Raw genomic sequence first — 15,609 nt, forward strand, 5'->3', positions numbered from 1 at the left:
AATTCCCTGCTGACTATTGCCTCTCCCACCAGCAAGCTGGGGAGGGCAGCATCTCTTCTAATTATCTAGCCAAATGCTCTCTGTGACCCAAGTGGAAAGAAACCAGTTCTAGATCCCATTAATCTGAGCTAGACCCAGCTTGGGAAGTTACTTAATATTTGGGCACATCCCACAGTGCTAAACATGTGATGAAGCCAATACGCCTTTTGGAGCTGTACAACTAAAGATAGCAGATGCTACAGCTTGAGCTTCTGAGCTACGACTGCAGGGAGGTGGCAGGAGCGCAAGGAGTGTGTGCTGAACATCACCTGAAGAGGCAGTGGGTTTGCACTTGTCCCCATGCAGGGGACAGGGATTTACAGACCAGCCCGGTGCCACGCAGACACAAGGGGAAGATCCCAGCCTGGCATCTCGCTACGTGGGCAAAGCAGGAGGAAAACAAGTTGCCCGTGTCTCGTGTATTTGCATTGAAAGCCTGCTGCTCCTCCACCAGCCTCACCTTCTGCTCCCCCTCCCTCGGCCCTAGCTCAGTGAGTGCCTCAGAGCCGTGGTTACAGAAAGAAGGAGCTGCTGGTGAAAAGTATCAGTGATGCTTCAGCAGTAAGAAGCAGCCAATTACTGGCTGCTGCAGGTGCCTTCTGCAGGCAGTGGAGCAGCCTGTGCCTGGTCCTTGCAGCTTAGCAGACACCAGGTTCATCGTGTTTGGGTTTCAGATGCAACGTGACAGCCCTTCCACTGGGCACCCTGGGTAGCACACATAGCCCAGCTCATGCCGCACCAGCATCAGCTGTCTCCTAGGGAGGATGCAGAGATTCATTAGTAACAAGCTGCATGGAGAGAGCAGGCAGCACCAAAGAGAGCAGCCTTACAAAACATGCTCATCATGGGCTGGGGATGCTTGACCCATCAAGATACTATGGACGGTCCCCCACAGCCACCACAGACAGAAACTCCAAGCAAAAGCCACTCCCAAAAATCTAGGTTTGAGCCCGTTCTCCTCTTCCTTACCAGTAAACAGTGCCTGGCCCTGCTCTGCACCAGAGCAGACAGCTCTTCTGCAAGAAGCAGCTGAGCTGGTCTTGCAGCAGGATCCTGCAGCCTTTGTAGCACCAGCAGCCTGGCTGGATTCCTCTGCCAGCCAAAACCTGGATGCTCCACCAGCCCCTGCACCAGCACAGCCTGGCATGGGGCTGGCACTGAGCCTGGGAGCTGTGCTTGGAGCTGCTTCAGCTCTGCACAAGTCTCCAAGGGAAAACTGTGGCTCCCGTGATCTGATCCACCCCCTCACCCAGGGGTAAGATGTCATTCTGCGCTGAGGAGCTGCAGGATGAACATGTGGTGTGAAATATCCCCTGCAATTAGCTCGCTACCCTGCAGTCTTGACTACCAAAGGGAAAGATACTGCATTATCAGACCCAGAGCACACTCCTGGCTCCAGGAGTTAGCTCACTCCCTGGGAAGAGAAGGCGAAGGAGCAACACACAAACCCTGGGGATGCATGCTTCCACAAAGCAGGACTGATGCTGCCTCAAGACCAGCACCTGGAGTCTGCATCCAGCTCCGCATGCCTCTGCCTAGATGGATGCCCCTTAGCTCCTGTCTTAACAGGCACGACAAACCTGAGCCCGCTGGCTGGCTCCTCAATGCAAGGTGACATCCTGGCCTTTCCAGGCAAGCCCCAACTGCTCTGGAAGAGTGGAGCAGAAGCATAGCTGGGCTTTCTGCACGAGCAAGCTCTGCCTGTCCCTCCAGGGGCACAAGCCAAGAACCAGAGTTACTGCAAACAGCAGCTCTGCTCGAGGCGGGCAGATGCTCAGGGGATCGTCTAGACACGATCTCCATTTCATATGCCTGATTTCACATCTTCCATCTTCAAGTAGCTCTTAAGGAGCTTGACTTAATGATCCAACACATTTCCACCCTAGCCCCAGGCTATGGGGAAATCTGCACAGGTGTGGTAGTGTTTCATTACACAGCAAGATGCAACAGCTCCCGGCTCCCTGCGCACCGCAGCTTCCCAGGGCTCCCAGAGTGCTCCGGACACTGCCCCGCATTATCCCCTGCTAGGGATGCCCAGTGCACGGCCAGTGTAAACCTCAACACCTCTGGGCTCACCATCACCGGGTAGAGGGCTGGAGGCACGGTCGTGCCTCGTGGCAGTGGTGGAGCTGGGCATGGAGCCCACCTCCCATTGCTTCGTCTTGTACTTGCCACCACGTGGTCACCTAGGGTGTGAAAAAGCACAGGGTAAATGAGCTGAATCCCATAATGATTTAATATAATAAACCACAGCACTGAAATTGGTTCAATGCCTGGAAGACAAGTTGCTAGAAACATCCCCTGTTCTTCTTAGAGCACTAACCAGAACCCAGGGAAGGTTTTGCCACATCTTCTCCGTGGGGGAGCATGGGGGATGCCTATTTGTTTCTAGTTATATCCAGAGATTACTGATCCCGACTCAAAGAGAAGCGTCTCTCACCTCAGGTTCTGGCACTGCAGGATCCCAGCATGAGCCTGTGTCTCTGGATGGCCGGCATGGGTGCTCACATTGGTTTGGATCAAAGCAAGGAAGGCAGCTGCCTTCCACAGCTGCTTCTCAGCGCTGTGCCCAGCACCCTTCTAACAGGGTTATAGAGAGATTCATTAATCACTTGCCTCCACCCTTCGGTGTTCCATGTGAGACAGCTTACAAGAACCATTTATTCTGCATCTCTTCCCCTTCCCAATGGAAAACAGGTAATTTTAAAGCATCTTGGGCTCTCCAGCAGAGATGCCTTTGATGAACCTGCTTCTCACTCTTGCAAAAGCAGCCCAGTGTGGGGTATGGGACAAGACAGGAGCTCTCCCTGTACAACACACAGCGGATGGGCCACGTGCAGCCCTTGTACCAGGACTGGAGTGTTTCTGCACACTCTTCTGTTGTGACTGTGGGTTGCAGGGATATCTTAAGAGAGTGCTGAGGCCTGGGTTTGTTTTACCAGTGATCAATTGAGCCCAAGGTTGCTGAGCTGCATTAGGAGATTCCTGTCTTGTGCTTCAGGTGCAGCTGGAGACCATCATTACATCTGTAAGTGGGGAAATCCTCATCTTGCAGAGCTGGGGGGTCCAGAAACAGCCATAGTGGGTTCATCAGTCAGGCAAAGCTGACTTACTTTCAGAAAAGCAGCCAAACAGCCAGCTTCCTCCTTTCATTTATCCACTCCCATGGAGCCATCCAACCCCATCAGCCAAAACACACCTTGAGGCTCTCAGGGCTTTGAGCAGAGCCACCAAAAGCCACATTACTCACAGAATCATAGAATCACAGAATAGTTTGGGTTGGAAAGGTCCTTAAGATCATCCAGTTCCAACCCCCTGCCATGGGCAGGGACACCTCACACTAAACCATCTCACCCAAGGCTCTGTCCAACCTGGCCTTGAACACTGCCAGGGATGGAGCATTCACAACCTCCCTGGGCAACCCATTCCAGTGCCTCACCACCCTCACAGGAAAGAATTTCCTCCTTAGATCCAATCTAAACTTCCCCTGTTTCAGTTTGAACCCGTTACCCCTTGTCCTGTCACTACAGCCCCTAATGAAGAGTCCCTCCCCAGCATCACTGTCCGAGCTGGCTGGCTCCTCAGTGAACAGCATCGCCCCAGTGTTTGCAAACCCTGCCTGTAACGGGGTATGAGGATGAAGACATCGTTGGCAGTGCTCCGCTGGGCTCCCTTCCAGCAGCCCTTGCTGTGAGGAGACGGTGACCAATTCCCAGAGCAGCTCTGTGAAGTCATCCTCTCCCAGCAAGCCTTCTGCTTCCCAACACCATCAGCTGGGGAAAGCAGGCACAACAGCGGTCAGTGCTTCTGAAGGCACCAGCAAATGATGGCTCTCTGCTCCCGGAGAGCTGGCTGGCACCGCAGGGAGCAGCTGGGTGCACCCAACACCTCTGCTCCGAGTAAGGTGCCGTGGAGAAGCAGCCCCACAGGGCTGATGCTTGATGAGCTGGGCAACACCGGTGGGAAAAGGCTCAGCAAAGGCAGGAAGGAAACAACTCACCCAACTCAGTCCCTCTCGCTGAACCCGGCCTGGAAGCACCCTCGTGCTGTGGGTAACCAGGAGTTCACAGGCTCAGTAAAGCCTCTGTTTACCCCGAGGTCAAGGTCCTGCAGTGGACACCCAGTGGGGATGCACATGGATGCAGAAACCTTCTTTTAAATACGAGAAACATGGCGTTAGTGATGAACCTCTTCCAGAGGGGCTCCGAGGGAAGGGAGGACACACAGCCCACATTGCAGCTGGGTTTTAACTCTGATCCCTCTGATGCCCAGCAAAATACCCAGGGCAGGGAGGGCAAGGAGCTGTCCTGGAGGATGCTGGGTGCCCAGGCTGCTGACCCTTGGAAAGGGCATCCCCAGGGAGCTCCCACATTAACAGGAGTGGGACCGAGCTCCTGTGCTGGAGGTATTTAAAGGTTTTCTGGGCTGGCATCTTCACCTCCTTGTCCACCCCAGCAGCACCCGTCGTGGTTTCACCCAGTGAGAATCCCAGTATAGCCCGTCCTGCAGTGCCAGGGCTTCATGCTGCCCTTCCAAAACCTTTGTACCACTACGGATGGCCCTGCCAACACACCCACAAACACTCACATTCTGCCCCAGGTCCCAGATCAAACCTTTGCATTAAAGGCAGGATGAATTATTTCAAGTGGGTAGGGGAAAAAATAAAAGAAAAAAATCACATGGAGAAAATGGAATTTCTCTTCCTTTTCCCAGAAGTCACCATGAGCCACTGCTTTACTCTAAAGTTCTTAAGAGACGAACCAGAACCTGAAACATTTTGGCCTTTTCATTATTTCTGCCTCTTTTTTCCCTTTCACTTTTTTTCTGTGACATAAACAAAAGACAAAAAAGATGACGTTGAAACCATTGGAAATCATTTACAAAAGGGAAGAAACTTTAATTTCTCAACTACAACGCAAGCAATATTTGTAGCCCTTTTTTAGCACCTTCACTCCCTACCTTCTTAATCCTAGAATGAGCAGAAGGGGGAGACTTCTTGAAAAGATCTGGGTGAAAAAGAAAAGCTGGATTCCAGAGATCCTGTCTCCTTTTGCTGAAGAGAAGTTGCCAAAACTTACTGATATCTGAGGAGCAATCTACTGGCACTGGAACCGTGCTGGTGGTAGAAATAGCCAAGAACTGATTTGAAATTAAGTGGGTTTGACGGTGTTTGTATCTTTCTGTGTTCACTTCCATGCTGCCATGGTTCAGTAACAGGCTGAAACACAACCCTTGGGCTTATAACTCTGACAGAGGCAGTGATATTCCTGGAGGCTGGGGACGGCAGCAAAGCTGCATAACTGGAATTTGTTAAGCTTCTAACCAAAGACAAAGTGCAACGTGAGAATCGGCTTCCCCTGAGCAATTCCCATGGCAAAGTCTGAGAAAATCATGGATCTGTTTGCGGATGCAAGGAGGGATGTGTCCATGAATGACAGGATCCATTCTGATCAACAGCACTCAGCTCCCTGCAGTTTATTCACACGGCTGGGGGACGCCTGCTTGGAAATGAGCTCTCCTTGCGTGCCCCAGACCTACGGAGAGCAAACACGTAACATGAAGGTTGTGTGCAGCTCAACAGGCTTTAGGGGAGCTCTTCAAGGGACCTCCGAGCTCTTGCAAATCAAATGCACCTAAATACCAACGGATTCCAACCTGGTTCCAGAGGTAACACCACCTACCCACATGCCAAAGCAGGGAGCAGACGGCTTGCTAATGAACGTGTCTCCTTCATGAATATTACACTTCCCCAGGAGGAATTGGGTGCTGGAGCGAGGGACTGCTGGAGGCAAGCCAAGCTCAGCAGAGAGGATGCTTTGAAACTCCTGAGATCCTCCTGGCAGGGCTGGTGCTACAGTCAGAGCCCAGTTTTCCCACCCCCGGGTGGGCTGGTGGGTGCCACGCAGGTGACACCTCACGGCCACATCGCAGGGGACACAGGAGAGGTGGCGGCAGGGATGGGACAGGGGAAATGCAGTGAACCACAGGGTGTTTGTGGTCCTGAGCCTCTGAGACATTTGCCAGTTCCTGGGGACTGACCATTTTAACCCACACCCAGGTCCTTCCCTAAAACCTTCTGGGCTGCAATATCCCGCTGGCACTTGCCCTCATTTCTGCCATAAGCAGCTGCCCTGGGCAGTGGCCAACAGACCCATCCACACACAGCAATTACACGGCCCAGGAAAAGGTTAGCACAGCCACACATTTTCTGCTGGGAAGAGCAGGCTTTGCCAGCCCCATCGGAGCCGGGAAGGCGGGTTTCCCTTGGCCAGGGCTCCCGAGGCTCTCCTGAGATGAGGTGTTACCTCGGTCTCCATTTGTTTCCACTGGCAGCCTCCTTTGATGTTACCCCACGAAACCGAGCAGGGAGAGACCAAAGAAACCTCACTGAGATGCATCTGGTGTTCTCAGAAAGCAGCAAATTACCTCGGTGTCCTCCCCATTCCCATTGCAGCGCAGCTCAGATGCCCAGTCCTCCAAACCCCACCCAGCACCTAAATCCCATTGGTCTTGTGCACGGTTTAGATATTCAAATAGAAACCGTGCTTCCACAGCCCTCCGGAAACCTCGCTTTACCACTTGTAATGGAACTGGACAGGGAAAGCCAGGTTTGACCACATTAAAAAGGTTCCTGCTTTAAACCGAAGTGCTGGAACTGCCACTCTGGGGTCAAAGGATGTGCTGACAGGGCTGGAGAGCAACCGTGCCCTCACCAACCACCACCAGCAGCCCCACCATGGCCTCATGTGGAAAACGCATCCAGAGGTACCAAAGGGACACTGCTGGCTTTCACCACGTGCGCCAGGGCAGACAATGCTCAGGAACAGGGACTACACAAGTCCTTTGGCCCAAGGATCCTTGGGACACCTACCATGAGAGGGGGTGGTGCCCTGATTACCCCAGCAGAGAGGAGACAGAAGGATGATGGAAGGAGAAGAGCATGCACCAGGGTTTGCAGAACAAACGAACCTCTCAATTTCCACCCCCACCAGCTCGAAGGATGCTGGTAACCCTGCTAACAGAGCAGCTCTGTCCTCCAGGCTGGCCATGGCAAGAGAGCAAACATGGTCTCGTCTTCATCACTAGCCAAGGCAAAACACAGTCCTGCCTGGCTCTTGCTCTTAGGAGATCAAACTCGGGGGCTGTGCGTGGGCTCTCCCCACAGCCTGGCTGCCAGCGTTTGGCCCATGACGAGCAGGCACCAAGCTGAGACTGGATCCCACAGCAACCTTTAAAGCCACTTCTAAGAAAACACACAGCCCATGTTATGGCCCTGTGGGACAGGCAGAGACTTCAGAGACCTGCTCCATAGCCGTCTCTGGACAGCCACCCTTTAAATTTAGCTCCCACCACAAGCGTGCCTGAAATCCACTTGGCAGAGCAACAGCACATCCCAGCAAACTCACTCTCTGCATTTCTCACAGTGCACAAACTGCCTCTCCCCAGCCAAAACGCCCCTCAGCGAGTCATCTGGGCTCTTACCTCAGAAAACTCCTCTCCTGCCTGCACGCACAGGGACGCGGCTGCAATCCCACTTTGGTATGGCCCCGCGTGACGTTGCCACGGAAACGGCTGTGATGCTACCAGGGCTGGTGGCCGCAGAGGCAGGACCGCAGCCAGGCTCCCCGCGGCAGAGCTGCTGGAGAACCCCCTTTGGCCAAGCTGCTGAAAACCAAACCAGAACAACCAAGCAGCAGCAGGAAAACCGCTCACACTGCGGACAAGGGGGCTTCAGGGCTGCTCAAGCCCTTAAGGTAGCACCCAGTGGAAGACCACTTGATGCTTATCTTGGTAGTGATGCCGTTATCAATGCACCTACTTAATTGGCTCCATTGAAAAGTCATTAATGATCCTTTGGTAGCCAAGGGACAAACATCCCCAAATGGTTCTTGTTCTTCAGATAACTGTTCTCAAGGACTTGGTCTCTTCAACAGTTCGGCCAGTCAAGTCAGCCCTGCGAGGGTGCGTTATCAGCCACCATAGGAAACAGAGAAAGAAGCAGTGAAGAGCAAGGCATCTCCCAGCCTGACACATCCTCCTCAGTCTTGAACCTGGAAGGTGAAAGAGCAGGAAGCAATTGAAAGGTCTCACTGTCCTCCTCCTCCTGGCAGAGTGGGCAATGCCTGGATCCCAAACCACAGGGTGTAGAATAATCCCTCAGGAAAGTAACAGCAGCTTTGGTGACTGGGGCATTTCAAGAGAGCTTGGAGGACAAGCTTAAGTTGCCATAGAAAAAGGAGAAGAAGCCATCCTCTCTTAAGCACGATGGATTGGAAACCACCTATGCTGGGGAACCAGAGCTTAAACCATGGCTGGCCATGGGCTGCCTGCCGAGGAAGGACGGGTCTACACATGCTCCCAGTTCTTCTTTTAACCCCATGGCATCCCTCACAGTTGCTGTTGGAAACAGGAGATGCTTCCAGTTGGACTGATAAAGGCTGCACTCCTCCTTCAAGCCTGTGCTTAACCCCTGTGCTGGACAGGGCTGGGGAGAAGCCCAAATCCAAGGCTCTGGCTGTGCCAAAAGGGACCACACACAGTCCTATACCAACCAGCCCTGGAAGGAGGATGGCAGCCCTGGAGCTGGACAGCGGCAAGGGCTTTGTGAGCACGGAGAGAAGCAAAGACAGGCAAATCCTGTGAGTTTAAGAGTTCTGAGGGTGTCAAGCAGAAGGGGCTCTACTACATTTGAAGCAGATTGTGAAGGAAAGCAGAATAAGAATTTGATTCACTGAAAACAGAGAGAGAACAAAGCTTCTGCTGCCATGTGTGGGGCTTGAGGAAGCAGAACTGCTCCTCTAAGGCACAAGGAAGGAAGGAAAGACATCACAGCACCAACCTGCCCACTGATGTCCAACCGCTCCATCACCACGGGATGCATGGGCAGTGTTAGCCTTGAGCAGTGATGCAAATACCTGGCGGTGCACCCGGCACCACGTCAACCAGGTTCAGCTCTTCACCTGGGCAAGAACGTTTTCAGCATCCTCCCATCCTGGAGCCAGCGCCAGTTATCTTCCAGGCTGGTGTTTGGCAGGTAGGAACCGTGGCGAAGGGAGATCCCACATCAAGCACATTCCTCCCTGCTGCACCTTGGCACTTGAGCTCCCAGACCGCATGGCTGAGCACCCCACTCGCAATTACACATCTTCAGGTTCCCCGGCCCTTTCATCATCCCAGACTTGCAATACCAAGCAAACCTGGCAACGGCTTCTCATTTACTTTCACAAGAGTTGAAAGAACCTGGCCAGTATTTATAGCAGCAATGCAAGCTGGTGGGGCACCGGCTGCTTTGGGAAAAATAGCTGAGGCTTTTCTGAGCCCAAGATTATTTATTATTCATCAAATTGGATTCCACCTTCCCCCTTCAGCTTTATGTGGGTTTTTCTCCTAAAATATGGATTTTTCTTTATGTTGAGCTTTTACTGAAGGATTAAAACAGACACAGAAAGGGAAAACAAGAGAAAAACCCCATGGTTTTGTAAAAACAACAGATTTTCCTGCTAACAAAGCTCACCCTCACGGAAGCCTGCAGAGGAGAGGACACCAACAAAAGGGATGATGCCTATTGTTTGTGAACTACTCAAAGGATCGAGAACCTCGTGTACACCAACACCTCCAGCAGAACCGAACTGACACGGCTGGCAGAGATCAGAGTGGGAATGAGCCCCCCTCAGACCAGGAGGATCCCTCCGGGAGGGCTGGAGCGGGGCAGGAGCGGTGCTTGGCTGACGCAAGGCTCCTGCGTGCAGGACCTCGCTCCTCCGTCAGCTGCCACAGCGGGTCCGACGGCCGGCTGACCGCAGGGCCGCGAGCCGCAGCTGGATTTTACCCCATCTGCTTTCTCCAGGGCTTGCCCAGGAGCGAGCCACATCAAGAGGAGGCTTTGGGCACGGCCCGGACCCGCGCAGGTAAAAGCAGAGTTATTCATGCACGCTTGCTTCAATCAGCCAGGGAGAAACGTGTGCGACGCATCAATGCTGCGAAATAAAGACGGCGCTGTCGGGGCTTATCCAGAAAAGAATTCCTGGGAAATGCTCTCCTCTAACTATCACCTGCCCAGAGAGGAGGAAGCACAGAGCAAGAACCAGCTGTGACCCGGGGAGAAAAACAGACCAGGGGAATTTTCCCCCTGAGGAGAGTCCTGTGGGAGAGGCACCCCAGCGACAGTCAGGGAGCTTCCATTTCCCCGGTTACTTTGGCAACAAACACCTGCATTAGGGGTATGCTCCATGCCTTACGTGATCACATCAGGACAAGCTTTCCGGTCCCTGGGGCCTGAAGCAAGTGGAAGTCGGGGCCAAGGCTGAGTGTGTTTCCTCCACACAAAGGAGATGGAGAGACATCAAGAGCCACTTGAACGAGGAAAAAGGAGTTCCCAAGAGGGGTACAAATCCACCATGAAAAAACCCAACCCCAAGCCCAGGATACCGGTACGTTGGTAGGCAGGAGGTGACAGAGCACAGTCAGGATGGGAAATGGGGAGAGGGAGAGAGCAGCACCTGCAGCGGGGACTATGAATGGAAAGAGAAGAACCAGGCTGAGGCAGACAGCAGGAAAGGCAAGAGACATTTCAGCAGCGAGAAACAGATGGTCCAAAATGCTGTCGGTAAACGCTCACTGCTGACGTTTCACAGCGACACGAGGGCACACGGTCACATCTCAACACCCAGGAGGTGAGACGACATCCTCGCTGCGCTCGTCCCAGTGCAGGTCCCTCAGCCCACATCTCTGGGATTAGATTCCAGTCTGCTCCCTGGAGAGTCTAAGCAGGTCTGTGTGTGAGCGAAGGGAAGGGTTCTGATTTATTCGGTCACTTTTCCTTGCTCTTCAGCCCAGGCCAAGAATTTGCAAGGATTTTCCTGTCTGAATTCCCTTTGATTTCCCCTCACCAACCCAGGGTCACAGCAGCCTTCCATGACTTGTGCTGAAGAGCCACATCACTCAGACGGGGACACCGCTAACATTTTACCGTCCAAACCCAGAGGGGAAGCACACATGATGTTACCCAAGCAGGTACCGCCGCAGCAACGGCTTTGCCAAGCCAGGAGCATGGTTTAGAGATCCTTTTTCTTCCTGACGTTTTGGAAATCAGCTCTCATGTCTAACACCTTGATCATCCAAGGGTTTCTCTTCCCCCATCTCCATGAGCTTCAACACTGGACAAAGCGAGCAGCTTCCCACCTGAATGAAACCATGCTGGGAAAAAGAGCAAGGATGAGTAGGATTTAGGAACTGGGCAAATGGATTCAAATCGCGCCAGAAGCAGGAGGGAGAGGCACCAGGAGGCAACGCCAAGGGAGTGCTGTGAGCACAGGGGAGCAGCAGCAAGCCCAGCGCAAAGCCAGGCTGAGTCTGAGACTGCTTCAGGGTACAGAAGGGACGTTTGTCTGCAAACCTGCTCACCAAAGTCTTTTCAGCCAGCTTCACTCAGAGCAAGTCAATAGGTGCTGGCGGGCAGCAGGTGCCACCCTGATGATGTTGCAGAATGACTCCCACTGCTGATGCACCTAATAGACTCCCAACATTTCCACCTTTGGAAAACAGAGCTTTCCCCAACGCTATCCAATGGGAAGTCTTCTATTAGATTTCAACAACAACAAAAATAACCCCATCTGGCCTTTTGGAGGGCTAAGAACAACTCAGCAGTAAGAAACAAGCAGCTTCAAAAGAACCCAACACATTTTCCCCTCTGTCATAAAACAATATTCACTGCTTTTTTTCCCAGAGGTCTCTAAATGGTGAATGAGACACAAAACTGCTGCTGAGTGCATCCTTCTGCAATAAAACTCCCCGGGTAAATGAAAACATATATAACATTTATGTAACATGAAGAGGGGAGATCAGAATTACCTCTAAAAGAGCACTAAGGCTCAAAGCTTCTGGCATCCACTGTGCATATTACACCTTCTGCTTGCGTTTCAAAGTGAGTTTGTGCTAAGGGTGACTGAGTCCTTCCCACCCCAAAACACTTCTATCTGATCTCAGGTCAGCTGGAAAAAAGGCACTTTTTATGGTAAAAGCTTCACAGAGCTCTTCTGTGCACACGTGCCGAAGCCTGGGGGGAATTAGGAAAGACAACTAACCAGGGAATGCAGCAGGGTAACTACTTCCACCCAGGAACGTGCTCTTCCTTGCCCAGCGGGCTGCATGCCCAGCACTGCTCACAACCCACCTGGGTGCAGGGCAGGAGAGCTCTGCGTGTATCCCGAAATCTGAACGCTTCCTTAGCACCTGCAGTGGGTATGACACATCTCCAAGGGCTCTCAGCTCTACCTGTTTCTCAAGCACCCATCAGTCAGCGTTCCCTGTCGACCCAGCTCGGTTCCTGATGGAGCGTACGTGACCACGGCACGCTCAGCGCTGCTTCCAGTGACACCAGCTCCTTCGGTGTGCGAGCCAAGAACCACTTTTATTGATCTGGGTCATAATACTCGGCAACAGAAACTGCCAGAGCTCTGAAACATCGCACCCAAAATGAGCTTACACAGAAACATGGGGTGGGCTTTGAGCACAGCAGACATCTGCCCTGGACCAAGGCAGCTGGAGGGGACGTGCTTGCTGCAGTGAAACCGGTATCCTGCACCAAGAGCTTGGACCAGCTGAGGGTTTCCTAACGCTGCAGAGGATCTCTTCCACACAACCCGAGTAAAGCTGGAAGCCCACGCTCCTTGCCCTCCATTCACCACATTCCCACTGCCAGTTTCTGCTTCCCAGAGTGACACCGCATGCTCCAGGGCAGTACAGAGCCCTAAGGCATGGGGCCCAGGGAAACCACATGGTATAAACCAGCCAGCCCAGGGCTTTTCACAAGCATCACGCACCAAAGACAAGTTACTGCAGGCTTCTCTTTGCAGCCAGGCATCTGCTGCTCACCCTTCCGCACCACAGCGGCCACCTGGTAAACTCATTTCATCTCGAACCTGGAAGCTTTTGTTGCAGAAGACACAATTGAGGGCATTTAGATAAGAGACATCATTAAAGATAAGATATGATCATCTCCCAGCTATGCCTCCCATGCAGCCTAATCTGCCCCCACAATCTGCATGCTGGCCTGACCACAGATACCACCAGAGCACTGTTCACCCTCCACACTGGATGCCCCACAGACCCCCAGGCTCCCTGCTGGAGGCAGGAACCAAAGCAGTTTGTAGTTGAGAACTCTATAATCCTTAGAGAAGCCTTCCAGTACCTAAAGGGGCCTGCAAGAAAGCTGGAGAGGGACTTTTTACAAGGGCATGTAGCGACAGGATGAGGAGGAATGGCTTTAACCTGACAGAGGGGAGGCTGAGATTAGACATTAGGAATAAAATCCTTCCCTGTGAGGGTGCTGAGGCGCTGGCACAGGTTGCAAGTGACAGAAGCCACGGCTGCCCCATCCCTGGCAGTGCTCAAGGCCAGGCTGGACACAGGGGCTTGGAGCAAGCTGCTCTAGTGGAAGGTGTCCCTGCCCGTGGCAGGGCTGGAACTGGATGAGCTTTGAGGCCCTTTCCAACCCAAACCAGGCTGGGATTCCATGAGTTCTTCCCTGTGCCAACTACAGGGTTTCCCCCCAGCTGCGCAGCCCCACACAGTGACAGGGCTCAGGGGGAGCTGAGCCGCTGGCTGGCCTGTTGCAGGTCAAGCTCACATCAGGGAAGGCGCTGAGCATGTCCAAGTTCTGTGGACTCCCCATTAACAGCACCTCTGAAATGCTCCTGCTCCACAGCAGCCTAAGCAGTGGGAGCCTCACCTCCTGGCTCCTTCTCCTGCCTATTGCGCTGGCCTCTCCTTGTGTCCTGAGCCAGCCTGAGAATGGTGAAAGTGTGGGTGTCACCCCAATGTATTAAAGAGGGAAGCAACACCACCCGAACAACCCACTTGGTGTAACAGGGGTGTAACATGGCCAACCAGGGCAGATCCCATCGGCACACAATTATCTCATCAGCACAAGCTCCATGGGTCAGGTTTGAGAGGTGATTTCCCACTGCCCAGTATCAGGAACATACCACACGGCAGCTCTTGTTGGGCAATGGGAGATGCTATTTCTCTTCCACCAGTCAAGCCAAGTCACTGAGCCACAGCTCCACGCCTGGGCTGTGACCCAACCAAATGCATTTCAACATGGGCACGAGCAGTTTCCGCAGCAAGCACAGACACTGGTGAGGGATGCAGGCAACTGTGAGGATCTGTCCGTCGGATGCTGTTCTGCAGCCTTCAAAGAGGCTGGCTCACCCTCAGCAACATCTGTTTTGACCAACATTTCTGCCTCCTGGGCTGTATCAGAAAGGAGAACATCACCACAGTGTGGACTTGCTGTAGCTTTCCAACACCTGCAGGCCTTTCAGCAGGGTCTTTGCTCACTTGGCTTTGACTTTCACACCACCTTGTTAATAGAGATATTATCCCAATCTATGGGAGAAAAAGGCCTGTGTTTTCAGGGCACAGCTCACCAGCTCCAGCTCAGGACAGGGAGTCCAGAGCCAAACCAAACTCTCCCGCACAGCGCTGTGTCCCCATCCGGTGCCCAAACACTGGGGCACTTTCCAGCAGGCAAAACCAGAAGTGTCCAATGGGATGGCCTGGCCAAAAGAAACATGAACACAGGTGCTGCTCTTGGATCAGCCTCTTGCTGGCTCAGACACCACAGCTGCAGGAGCTGAGCTCCACGCAGGCTGCAAACATCAGCTGAGACAGTGGCAAAACAGCCGGCTGGTCCGGCCACGCTGTGCTTCCACTGCCAGCAGCATCCCAGCCAGCTTAACCCAGCCCTGCTTCTCCATGTCCAAGCTGGGCATTGCAGCATGACCATGTGTGGACAAGTTACCCAGTCTTAAGCAAGTCACTCCACCTTGCAGTGAGTCAGGATCCCTGTCCATGAGGGATGCTCAAATGAGCAGGACCTCTCCTGTCCCGCAGGGCTCCAGCGAGGATCTCAAGGCTGCTTGCACAACGCTGCGATTATGTGACATGTCATCTCCGTGACGGTTTTCATCCCACAGGAGCACTGGGAAGCCTACCAGCAGGGATGTGGTGGGGCTCCGTGAAGGATTCTGTGCTGGAGAAAAGGGCTGTTTCAGGCACTATACGGCTGACTCACGGGCGAGCCCCACACCTGAATGTTGAATATTATGCCCCAGAATAATACCAGCACACTAAAGCAGTGCGTGGTTTCCTTCCAGCCCTGCATTGCCAGGTCTAGCTCACAGGACTGGCCCTGAAAGCCTTTTGCAAGGGGGCTTTGCGAAAGCCTCTCTATATCCAGCCCATGAACAGCCTCTTCCTTCATGGGGGAACCCTAGCAGACAAAACACACCTAGAAAGGATAAGAAGTCGTTGTCTATCAGCAGAGGGAAGTACAGGAAGAGAGATCTACCCTTTGTCCCTGCAGGTGACCTGATGCTAGTGAGAGGATCTGGAAAGAGGGCTCCCACGTGTCACTGGAACTGGTCCCCTTCCTGTACACACTGACCCCCCTGAACCTGTCAACCAGGCTTCATCTTCCAGGCAGGACGTCAGCCGTGGGGCCTGCAGAAGCCCACCGATGCCAGGGTGTGATGAGAAACAGCACACACAGCTCTGGTAACACAGTTC

At 53.2% G+C, this 15,609-nt stretch overlaps 1 long non-coding RNA gene across 1 annotated transcript; it reads right to left on the reverse strand.

Annotated features, from left to right (window-relative positions):
• Positions 1 to 619: 619 nt before the first annotated feature.
• Positions 620 to 2,334, reverse strand: LOC133271886 (uncharacterized). The gene is made up of 2 exons (XR_009744289.1): positions 1,009 to 2,334; positions 620 to 794 (listed from the first exon to the last, which is right to left on the reverse strand). It is a non-coding gene; the product is annotated as an uncharacterized LOC133271886 (long non-coding RNA).
• Positions 2,335 to 15,609: the final 13,275 nt, after the last annotated feature.

The sequence above is a fragment of the Pezoporus flaviventris genome, unplaced genomic scaffold (genome assembly GCF_033815535.1).
Source record: "Pezoporus flaviventris isolate CSIRO_AGI_PZ_B2104156 unplaced genomic scaffold, CSIRO_AGI_Pfla_v1 ptg000026l, whole genome shotgun sequence".
NCBI lineage: Eukaryota > Metazoa > Chordata > Aves > Psittaciformes > Psittacidae > Pezoporus > Pezoporus flaviventris.